This window comes from Macrobrachium rosenbergii, chromosome 48 (genome assembly GCF_040412425.1).
Source record: "Macrobrachium rosenbergii isolate ZJJX-2024 chromosome 48, ASM4041242v1, whole genome shotgun sequence".
Lineage (NCBI taxonomy): Eukaryota > Metazoa > Arthropoda > Malacostraca > Decapoda > Palaemonidae > Macrobrachium > Macrobrachium rosenbergii.
This window is the reverse complement of record NC_089788.1, coordinates 10,690,502-10,703,001: the sequence shown is the minus strand read 5'-3', so window position 1 is coordinate 10,703,001 and position 12,500 is coordinate 10,690,502. Positions and strand designations below refer to the sequence as shown.

The following is a 12,500-nucleotide window of genomic DNA, read 5'->3' as shown; positions in this document are numbered from 1 at the left end:
CGATGATGGAAGAGGTAAATCCGAAACATTTCTTTCAAGCGCCGCAGTCTCGGATATCAGGCGTTCTTTGGCCCCGGGACCCACTAAGACTTAGTGGGTCCTGTTTGGCCCTAAATAGAAAAATGTGATTAACGGGATTTCGTGTGCCTTGCTTTTTTTTTTTTTTTTTTTTTTTGCATAGTTCATCTAATTTTATTCTTATAACAATCATTATTTAGCTCCATGAATATGGAATGATATTGCCATTTTTTTCTTCAGATTTTTTTGAGTGACCTTTTTCCTAATGCTTGTCTGTTGTTATTTTCTTATACAATTAATGAAATATGTAGAGTTGTTAATAGGGATATGTTGGCAGTTCCTATTCTTTGTATATACTTTGTGAATTTTTCTTCATGTTATCTTTATTCCATTTGTTATTCTTACTAATCCATTAATTAAGTATCTCGACTCATTAGCGTGTAATGTATCGCATTCTTCAAATCTCCATCAGTGACGAATATAATCTCTCGCGCTTCAAAATAAAAGCTTCCCTTCAGTCAAACCGCAACCGAAAACTCTAGGACTTCATTAACAAAGATTACGGGCATCTCCGAAGACAGTTTGCCGAGGTAATGCCTTGTAAGAATCCCAGATAGACGGGAGACTTCATTTAACCGTCCTCGGTAAAGGTCGTTCTCTTCAACTTCGACGCGCGGTCAGCATTTCGACCGGGTCAGCCATTGGCCCTCCCCAAAGTTCCTCTTGCATGCTTGGCTGATCCCCGACGCCCAAAAGGGCCACGTTTCCTCACAAAAGATTTCGCGAAGAAGAATGGAAGGAGGTGTAAATGAAAAGCGAGGAATGAGGGACGACAAAAGAAATTTTGCAAGTGCAAGCGAGGTTTATGAGTCAGGGGGGAAAAAGGGGGTAAGCTGGAGAGGAGGAAAAAAGAAGAGAAAAGGAGAAAGGTCGACGATAAAGGGTAATGTTCAGAGAAAAGAAATCCACAAATCTAAAGGTGTAGGAGTGTGGGAAGAGAAAAAGGGAGGTATAAGAGTTATGGGGGGGATAAATAAAAAGATCAAAAGAAATAAAAAAAAAAAGATGTAAACTACAAAAGTTCAGAGTAAATCATGAAGCAGCTTGAATAGATAAAAAAAAGAAATGAGGTAATAATGATGATGCAAAGAGGAAGCAAATGATGAAAAAAAATAAAATGTATAGTTCAGGAAAAAGTATTTTAAAAAGAACAGTGTAAATGAGGTTTAAAATAGGAGTCAAAAGTAGTTAATTGATTTAGTTCAGAGAGAGAGAGAGAGAGAGAGGAATAATGGAGGTAAAAGGGAGATACCTGAAGAGGAACGAAAGAAAATTATGGAACGACGAGGAATAAGAATAATATGCCGTTGGTATAGACTTAAAGAAAGAATGAAGAGAGAATAAGTCATGTAAAATGATTAATAACATATACAGAGAACAGAAAGATTTAAAAGGCATGAACGAGAAATACATAAATGAAAGGAATAAATGCCAAAACGATAAAGAATGACGAAACAGAACCTGAGCGATACCACGCGTCTTGATTCTGAATCTCTAATTCTGACCCGAGATTGTAATTAAGATTTCAAGAGGGTTCGATCCGAATGGAAGGGTTTCGATTTCTCTGAGTTTCCTCATTTCCATTCTGTCAAGAAGACCACGGAGAAGTGAAAGATAGGAAATAATATTAGACTCGGTTTCGAAGCGATCCGTTATTGCTGGTTCCAAGAGACGTTCATTTTCTGTTAGTCGTGTACTGCTCTTGGAAAGATTAGTGATAATAGGATGTATATGTATATATATATCCGGTTATTACTAATATTTCGAAGAGTACGCGACTGACAGAATATATATATATATATATATATATATATATATATATATATCTAGGTTAGGTAAATTAACTTTATCACTTACACAATTGTTCTGTGCATTTATACAATTACTAACAGGACCTCATTAAAACTGGATAGTATCTAGCGGAGATGACGATTTTCACCCGGAATACCAACAAATTGGATGAGAAAATAGGAGCGACTCGTCGTTGCCAACACTGAAAGTAAATGTAGTATTGTGGAAGCGAAAGCACAAACGCAAAGTAACTTGCAGAAATTTCTTGCTGAAGAAACGGAGATGAAGAAATGAGAAAGGCAAATGTAAAAAAAAAAAAAGAAAACATGAAGGAAAGATAATGGTGGAAAAAGCATAAAGAAATGAGATTAAGTAATGATACAGATTGCGAAGATAATGGTCATGGGAATAATAAAGATGGCACAGAAGAAGGATGCAGCAATGATGATGGATCTGAAGAAAGCTGATAATTTATGGCAGGAATGGAAATAAGAAATTATGTACGATGACGAATGGGTGCTAGAATATACATTACTGCAATTGAAAATTGTTCTTCCGAGTTATTCAGCGTTCATATTACATAATTTTAAATCGGAGAAGCTAGAAAAAATGCAATAGTTACGCCAGCAAGACTGAAGAATAAATAATGGGAAAGGAAAAGGTACGGTGAAGATGGATGTGCATGACACTCTAATAGTTCTCTCTCTCTCTCTCTCTCTCTCTCTCTCTCTCTCTCTCTCTCTCTCTCTCTAATCTCATATCTTATATAGTCTCTCCTTTATTTATTTGATGCAGGTAAGCCGAATATCCACCAAGCATTTTGGCTCTCTCTCTCTCTCTCTCTCTCTCTCTCTCTCTCTCTCTCTCTCTCTCTCTCTCTCTCTGTCTAGTCTTATATCGTAGATAGTCTCTCCTTTATTTATTTGATGCAGTCGTTAAGGCGAATATCTACCAAGCATTTTGGCTCTCTCTCTCTCTCTCTCTCTCTCTCTCTCTCTCTCTCTCTCTCTCTCTCTCTCTCTCTCTCTCTAGTCTTATTTCCTTTATTTATTTGATGCAGTCATTAAGGCGAATATCTACCAAGCATTTTGGCTCTCTCTCTCTCTCTCTCTCTCTCTCTCTCTCTCTCTCTCTCTCTCTCGCCTCATATCTTAGATAGTCTCTCCTTTATTTATTTGATGCAATTGTTAAGGCGAATATCTGCCTAGCATTTGTTCTTAAATAAATGACATTATAATTTTAACTAACCAATCCTTTCCTTGTCATAATACAAATATTTCCAGTTAGTTTTATTTTTAGGACTACTTTTTATAGTAAGGCCATATACTAGTTTGAAATATGATCTTCTGTTGCATTCTTTAACTAAATATTGTCTTAAGGTGAAAGTAATTTTATCCATTTGTTAACTTGGTTCTTTTATCGTCTGTATCGTTGAAGAAAATACTTGAAATTTGTAAATGTTATCCAAGAATGATAAACATTTTTACCCTGATGTAATGAAACAAAATCTTTGTATATGTAGTTTACAGATTACAAACATGTCCTTCTAATTTCTTCCAACATTTTACGAATAATTTGAAGTGATCAAAGATGAATTATTTATATCATATATATTTAGTGTTTAAACTTTTAATCTACATTTTTAAATACTCCGTTAATTGGAGACAGCCATTTCTTTATCAATATTTGGAAGTGTGAAATATTGTAGTCTGAATTCTTCCCTTACGTATATATTCTATATTTTTTAAGTATTCTGGTCTGAATTCTTTGTATATTCTATAAACAAGTAATATTCCAGCCAGCGTTACAGCATAGCTTCATTAGCAACCGGAAATACGGCAACTGAAATAGCCAAACGAATATATATGTATAATATTGAGAATAAAATCTCAGTAATATGAAAAGGCTGATTCATACCCCGTCTAGACCAAAGAGAGTCACCATGCTTAATGCCCTGTTGCCCAGCGCCGTGCCATATTTGATAAGATTTACGATCTAACTCGTAACAGAACTACATCACCCTAGTGCACGACAAGTCTGCCGTTTCTTTTAGACGTTCTAATTTCTCTCTCTGTATGTATGAATGAATAAATACACACACGTATATATATACGTATATATTGTTTGTGTGTGTGTGTATGAGTGTAAATATAATGACTAAACCGGTCTGGATTTATACCCAGTGTTTTGTTTTTCTGTGGTACGTGCATATATACGTCACGTGTGATTAAGAATATATATATATATATATATATATATATATATATATATATATATATATATATATATATATATATATATATATATATATATATATCTACACTCACACACACACACACACACACACACATATATATATATATATATATATATATATATATATATATATATATATATATATATATGAATGCATATCTATCTATCTATCTATATATATACACTGTATATGTATCTACACACACACATATAGTATATATATACACACACACACAAAACACACACACACACGTATATGCATGCTTACTCACATAGTGCTGGTGCACGTGTCAGATATAAGTCTCTGGCAACCCTTTGAGTATTTTCAGGACCACTTTTCATATTCAGGCTGAGATCTCGAAGGAAGACACAACAACTGCTGCTGTGTTGCTCATTTATTAATTCTGAACTGCAAAATATGTGTTGAATTTTCGTTTTGAAATCTTATTTTTCAAGAAGATTTCGGCTGTATTCGCCTTTATATTTCAGCGGGTTTCCATTGTAGACGCAATTTAGCTCTGAAGAAGGCCATGGGTTAATGGCTTGAACAGCTGTTGGCTTAAGAATAAATACATGGAGCAACATAGCAGTTTTTGGCCCTGAGTTGAAATGAAGATTTATTATTATTATTATTATTATTATTATTATTATTATTATTATTATTATTATTATTATTATTATTATTATTATTATTATTATTTCCTCAAGATTTCATTCTTGAAGATAGGAGGTGCTGGAAATATTCGAAGTGTTGCTAAAAAGTTTTATGTACCACCTGGGCATTAGTATTTGACGAAAATGAAAGAAGGACTGTGTAGAAGGCACACACACACACACACACACAGTAGACTATGAATAATATATATATATATATATATATATATATATATATATATATATATATATATATATTTTATAGGTGAACCGAAAACAGGTGGGCAGTAGGTGATAACATTAGTTTTGAGATTACATATATAATTATATTAACTAATACAATTAAATTTTTATAAACGATTATTACGTTTACAATTAAATTTTATTGTATACAGTAATACAATACGAAGCCACTGAAAATATATTATTATTATTATTATTATTATTATTATTATATACATATATATATATATATATATATATATATATATATATATATATATATATATATATATATATATATATATATATATATATAGTATAACCTAACACAAACCCTATTCCACCTACTGTCTACCTACTTTTGGTTCACTCAATATATACTGTATATATATATATATATATATATATATATATATATATATATATATATATATATATATATATGCATGTATGTATGTGTAAGCTAAAAACTGGTTGTCCTTCAGATGTAAATTTTTAATATTTTAGTGATATTTGTTGGAGTTAATGTAATTAACAGTGACCCCTTTCTCTCTTTTCAGACCTCAGTTCACTGAAAGCGAAGCAGGTGAGTCAGAGGTTTTATCCGTAATTGATTTCACGGTTCGTAATTACTTCGGTTCTGCCATCTATTATTGTGAGTCTCAAGTTTAACCCGCGTTTAATTTCATGGTTTCCCTTTTTTTGATTCCTGTGTTGCAATTAGTTAGTGTGTTTTTGTTATACCCGGTTAATAACGGAAGTGTGATTTCACCATTCAAATGCTAATCATCACACTGATGCGATTAGGTAAGAAATACGAATAGTAATACTGTAAATGTAATTTAAAAATGGGAAGTAGTTCTCTTGTAATCAAAGGGGTACACAAACTAAGACAGGCACGAATTACGTAACAGAGAAGGCACAGAATAAACCCTCTGTTTGGGGATTACAATCCGAAAATTAATTGACGATACAATACTACCCAAAGGACGTAACACGGCTTCTCTACTGACCAATGATATTAAGTATTGTTCCTCGGTCACGAAGCGTCGATCGTATCCCCCTGGCGGACAACTTTCCAATTATTCGATTCCTGTTTATGCGCGGGTGTGGTTAACGGGCTTTTGAGTGGCGTATCTGTAATGAAAACTCCGGCGACCTTTCCTGCTATTGGCTGTTGGAAAGGTTATTGGTGGTACTAATAGAAACATATTTAATTGATTTATATTAATAGGAATTATGGCCCAGTTGGTGGATGTGGCTGCTGTGATTCTAATTATATTCTCGAGAGATAATGTCCTCCAACTTGTTATTCGAAGGATGTGATTTATGGAGTCCTTTTTGCTTCGTTGGGATTATAATCCCGGTGGTTGAAGGAAGGGGAGGGGGATTAACAGGAAGGGGTGTTTGGGGTAGCAAGGTTGTTGATTGGTAAAATTATCATAATTACCATTTTATTATGGAAGATGAAAACTTGTTTTGGTTATGATTAATAATGAAGAAAAGTTATTTACCTGATATTTATTTCTTAATTTGGAGCTTAATAGCTATTTCTGTTCCTTATTCAAAACTGAAAGCTAATTCTAACATATAATTAATAGAAGTCATATTGCAGTTGTTGGGTAAAATATTCAAATTAAATCATTGCCGCAAGGTGTAATTTATGTAATTGTTGAAATGAATACAACCATTACTACAAGATTCATTTGTGAGTTATACTCTTTATCTTTAACGAGGATTAAATTGAACATTCATTGCCGAGTTATATAGTTATAATTATAGATTCATCAGTAGATTTGTTCTTACAAGGATGTAATTAAGGTGGTTCTTTTGAAGTCGGTAAATGATAGCAGTACCCTACATGGTTGAGGCTGAATAGTTTTTAATGACGAACGTAGTTGATTATTCCTATCACGTAGTCTTTGAATGTATGGTGACAGGGTCTGGTATACTTCACTGTATGTTGTTATTACCTCCAAAAAGGTGGTGTGTTAAGACACAATAATTTATAATGACCTCCCAACTTAACGACTCCTTCACAATTTTTGGACATTTTTATCACTACAAGCCTTGAATCCAGCTGGGGAATAAATGAAGAAACCTATTACTTTTGTTTTGGGTTCCAGACCCAAGCACGAAAGCAAGAATGAGTTACCTTTTATCACTACAAGCCTGGAATCCAGCTGGGGAATAAATAAAGAAACCTATTACTTTTATTTTGGTTTTCAAACACAAGCACGACAGCAAGAATAAGTTACCTTTTATCACTACAAGCCTTGAATCCAGCTGGGGAATAAATAAAGAAACCTATTACTTTTGTTTTGGGTTCCAGACCCAAGCACAACAGCAAGGATGAGTTAACTTTTATCACTACAAACCTCGAATCCAGCTGGGGAATAAATAAAGAAACCTATTACTTTTATTTTGGGTTTCAGACCCAAGCACGACAGCAAGGATGAGTTAACTTTTATCACTACAAGCCTTGAATCCAGCTGGGGAATAAATAAAGAAACCTATTACTTTTATTTTGGGTTTCAGACACAAGCACAACAGCAAGGATAACTTAACTTTTATCACTACAAACCTTGAATCCAGCTGGGGAATAAATAAAGAAACCTATTACTTTTATTTTGGGTTTCAGACCCAAGCACGACAGCAAGAATGAGTTACCTTTTATCACTACAAGCCTTGAATCCAGCTGGGGAATAAATGAAGAAAACTATTACTTTTATTTTGGGTTTCAGACCCAAACAAGACCACAAGAATGAGTTACCTTTTATCACTACAAGCCTTGAATCCAGCTGGGAAATAAATAAAGTAACCTATTACTTTTATTTTGGGTTCCAGACCCAAGCACTACAGCAAGAATGAGTTACCCACTACAAGCTTTGAATCCAGCTGGGGAATAAATAAAGAAACATATTAATTTTGCTTTGGGTTCCAGACCCAAGCATGACAGCGAGAATGAGTTACCACTTAGTTAACTCAAATACGAAGAAGGATAAATAGTTATTTGAGCTCATGCATGCATACTGTAACTGTCAAATTCAGACATATTTTACTAGCGCTGGAATAAACCCATCCTCTCCATCTTAGCGCAATGATTATGCAATTATTGCTTTTTGGCCGAACTGTATATCGTGGGGAGTTAGAATCCTACCACGGTAGGAAAGGGGCTCTTCATTTATTCCTCATCTGATTTCAAAGGGGTAAACGCATTCAAAAATTGGGATGGAAATCGAGAAGCTAGTACGTAATTCTGGCTCTTACAAAAACATATCTCGTGCAAGTAAAAAGTTATCAGCAAATCATATATAGATATATTACAAGTTGTCAGAGAGAGAGAGAGAGAGAGTCTTCACATCAAAAAGTCATTTATTTAGGGATAAAAATGATTATCACCCGTTAAGGAAGAACATTTTGTAAAGTAAAATGACTTGACATCGACCAACCAGTAGCCATTGATCAGTCTCCGCTTGGAGTAACACAAGTTACTGTAAACGAATTGTTAATCCTGAATGAAAGCCGCCGGTGAATTACAGTATAGTCACACGAAAGACAGGTTCTCTCTCTCTCTCTCTCTCTCTCTCTCTCTCTCTCTCTCTCTCTCTCTCTCTCTCTCTCTACATGTGTTCGCTCCCGGAAGGAAGTAATGATTTTGCAGCGTTTTTTGTAACAATCTTTTGACCTAACAGCGAATCATGTAACCGGTTGTTAGTAGACGTGTGGGTTGCAGCTGGAGAGAGAGAGAGAGAGAGAGAGAGAGAGAGAGAGAGAGAGAGAGAGAGAGAGAGAGAGAGATGATTACTCCTAAAAGTATACCTTTATATCATAATAAACAAACTGCAGAATCTCTGGTCAGATACTCATTATATCCTGTGTGTGTGTGTGTGTGTGTGCGTGTGTCTCGTTTAGACATCCAGAGAGACCCGTGTTTTTCATGCTGACCTTTGACCCTAACTGGCCCACGTTCCACTTGGCTGACCTCGACCTAGTGTGAGCGTACGTGAACTCACTGTGTTACCAGGTTGCCTAACTATACTTTACGTATGCCGGATTTTCTCTGCTTGTACACTGATCCAGTTCAATGCAGTTTTAAGCCCTCATTTTGTTCGGGATCTATTTAGGAACCACGTGGAATAATTGTGGATTTCTCGGGGTATTTAAGTTTTCTGAAGTATTTACAATATCCTGAAGCATTTAATAATATCGGAAGTATTCATGTATTCTGCGATTTATTTAATAATCTCTTAAATATTCATGAATATCCTAATACAGTCAATAGTCTATCGAAGTTTTCATAAGTCTCGTCGAGTATTTACTATTGTCTAAAGCACGAGTATTCCCAAATCGCCAAAATTAATAATCCACGAAATATTCAGTAATCTCCTGAAGCATTCACGAATCTCCGGAATCATAACGAATTTCTCAAGTATTCACGAACATCACAAACAGTCACCAGCCTTAGTGTGACTCCAGTATCACACCTTTATTCATTATGGTTACCTTTTTGTTTTGGCTTCGAGGGGTCCCACCTCACAGAAAGAACCCCTGCGGAGTGAATGAATGATCACACTAAGTCAGCTTTGTAATTATTAGTGCTCGGGACTCCCGTGGGTGAACCTTGATGGGTGGCTGGGAGCGTTATGGAACACTCTTAAAGGTCTGGGGATTTCGTTTGTTTTTCGTGGGATAGCGAGAGCTACACATTATATATACGTACATACACACATATATATACATATATATATATATATATATATATATATATATATATATATATATATATATATATATAAACATATATACATACACACATATAATATATATATATATATATATATATATATATATATATATATATATAAAATCTCCCTTTTTCTAGCCCCATGTCTTTGGACACCTGAACGGTGACTTTCCACAGTCGATTATCTGCCAGGAACACATATCACTCCGTAGGTCATTCGAGGTGCAATTAGCGTGAATGAATGAGATTACTGAATAAAATGCTTGTTCTGGACAGTCTGAAGCAAAGAAAAACCAAAACTTGAGTGAACAAAAAAAGTCATATTTTAAAAACAGGTAACTTGTATGAAACTATTCTCTCTCTCTCTCTCTCTCTCTCTCTCTCTCTCTCTCTCTCTCTCTCTCTCTCTCTCTCTCTCTCTCTCTCTTTTGTCCTGGTATCTTCCATTCAACAGACGTATGGTCTATATGTTATTGTTTTCCATTACGGATTACTTATTTATATGGCATAAAAAATACTTATTGTCAATTTTCAACTTCTCCATTCATATTTTATCTTTTTAAATAATATGTTCCAGTATTGATATTTTTATTTCACGTACGTCAGTTGCTTCTGCTAGTAATAATAATAATAATAATAATAATAATAATAATAATAATAATAATAATAATAATAATAATAATAATAATAATAATAATAATATGAACATTGGACAATTACTGACCAATATTGATGTGCAGGAAAAGCGAATTATTAGAAGAACTGAGAAAACTCAGTATAAAACCAGTTCGCAAAATGCAGTCATTTTATTCAACAAAACTTGCCTCAAAGAGGGTCTTCTCCCTTCATAATAATAATGATAATAATAATAGTTATTATTATTATTATTATTATTATTATTATTATTATTATTATTATTATTGTTGTTGTTGTTGTTGTTGTTGTTGCTTTTGTCGAATATCTGCATCTGTAAGTGCACAAGGCACACCAGACATACTACCACATCAGTGACATTCTAAACTGCTTCGCTTTTCCCCCAGAATATAAAAGTGGAACACATGAAATTGAGAGGAGGCTTTGAACTGTTTCTTGCGCACGCATGCGCGCGCATTCGCTCTCACGTTTACACTGTTTGCATGATCATGTGTTGTCTCTTACATGCTTGTGTGCATGTTCACAAGGTGTGTTTTATGTGCATGTTTATGTATGTCTGCTCATTTTTGCGTTTGTTTGTGCAGTCACTATTTTTTGAGTTTTTGTGTATGTGCGTTTGTATTTGTATGTTTATGTATTTTGTTTGTTATTTATTGACCATGATTGTTTTTCCCGTTTAATCGTGTACGCACACGGATTATATATATATAAATATATGTATATATATTATATATATATACAATATATAATATATATATGTACTGTAGTATATATATATATATATATATATATATATATATATATATATATATATATATATATATATAATTCATTAACTTGATATATGCTTTAACACCCTGGTCTGTTGGCTAGTTAAATTATGCCATAACATTTGGCTAGCAGGTGGATAGATGGCATGCAACTCCCATGCCCAAATGTATGGGAATTGGTGTATGCGGGTATTAATCGCATTTGTCATGTATGTGTGTGTAGTAATCTATATATATATATATATATATATATATATATATATATATATATATATATATATATATATATATTCATATATTATATATCACACTATCCATTCAGTGCCCTTTGTTGGCCACCCTCTTGGTATCATCTGAATACACGCTGTGCCCAACAAAGGAAACAACATCCTTTACGACTACTTTTACTGCCCCGTCGGAATGCCAGGAAACAGTAGCTGGCGGTTTGGGGCACAAGGAGACCGTGGGTGTTTACGCGCCTTGTATAATGCCCAATGACGTGGCATCGATGTGTCAGCTTACAACTGGGCACGACAAACGCGGTGGCCGTGTTCCTGTGGAGTTGGGTGGTGGTTGGGGAGATGTGATGTTGAATGTGTCTTGTCTTTGGTGGTTTTTGAATTTCTTGGTGATTTTTGGGGGATTTGTGCCTGAATTTTAGAATCAAAACATAATATTCTCTCTCTCTCTCTCTCTCTCTCTCTCTCTCTCTCTCTCTCTCTCTCTCTCTCTCTCTCTCTCTTTATATATATCTATATCTATATATATATAGACATATTTTATATATATATATATGCATATATATATATATATATATATATATATATATATATATATATATATATATATATATATATATATATATATAGAGAGAGAGAGAGAGAGAGAGAGAGAAGAGAGAGAGAGAGAGAAAGAAACGTTTATTTTATGTTATGCTCATTGCATTCATTTATAATTTCTTTATAACTTTGCAAAGGTAAAGAGTTCTGATACTTATTTCTGACTTCTGTATTGATCCACATTTTTTTAATTTATAACTTTCCTCACTATATTGATTTATTTATTATCACAACGCCTGTTATGAGACATTAATAACCCCACGGTTTTCATTTTCCTAAGTAAGATTTTAGTCCGCAAGCTTTTCACATCACTAAACAGGCGATTATTACGCCCATGCAAATTTCACATGATTCCCTAAAAAAAAAAAAATCGTTTGTGTGGAATAAACCTCGTTGCTGTGGAAAAACATAATACGTGGAATTATCACCTACGACCAGGACTGGATCATCCACGAGGTTTAGGATGCATAAAACTGCGTCTCTTGTGAG

The 12,500-nt window shown here is 34.0% G+C and overlaps 1 protein-coding gene across 2 annotated transcripts in view; it reads left to right on the top strand.

Annotated features, from left to right (window-relative positions):
- LOC136831252 (uncharacterized PE-PGRS family protein PE_PGRS54-like) overlaps nt 1-12,500 on the top strand; it is a 356,693-nt gene that overhangs the window by 66,217 nt on the left and 277,976 nt on the right. For both annotated transcript variants that reach the window (XM_067091315.1, XM_067091317.1), the window contains exon 2: nt 5,562-5,587. The gene's annotated coding sequence lies outside the window, so the exon portion shown is untranslated. The remainder of the gene's footprint in view (nt 1-5,561; nt 5,588-12,500) is intronic.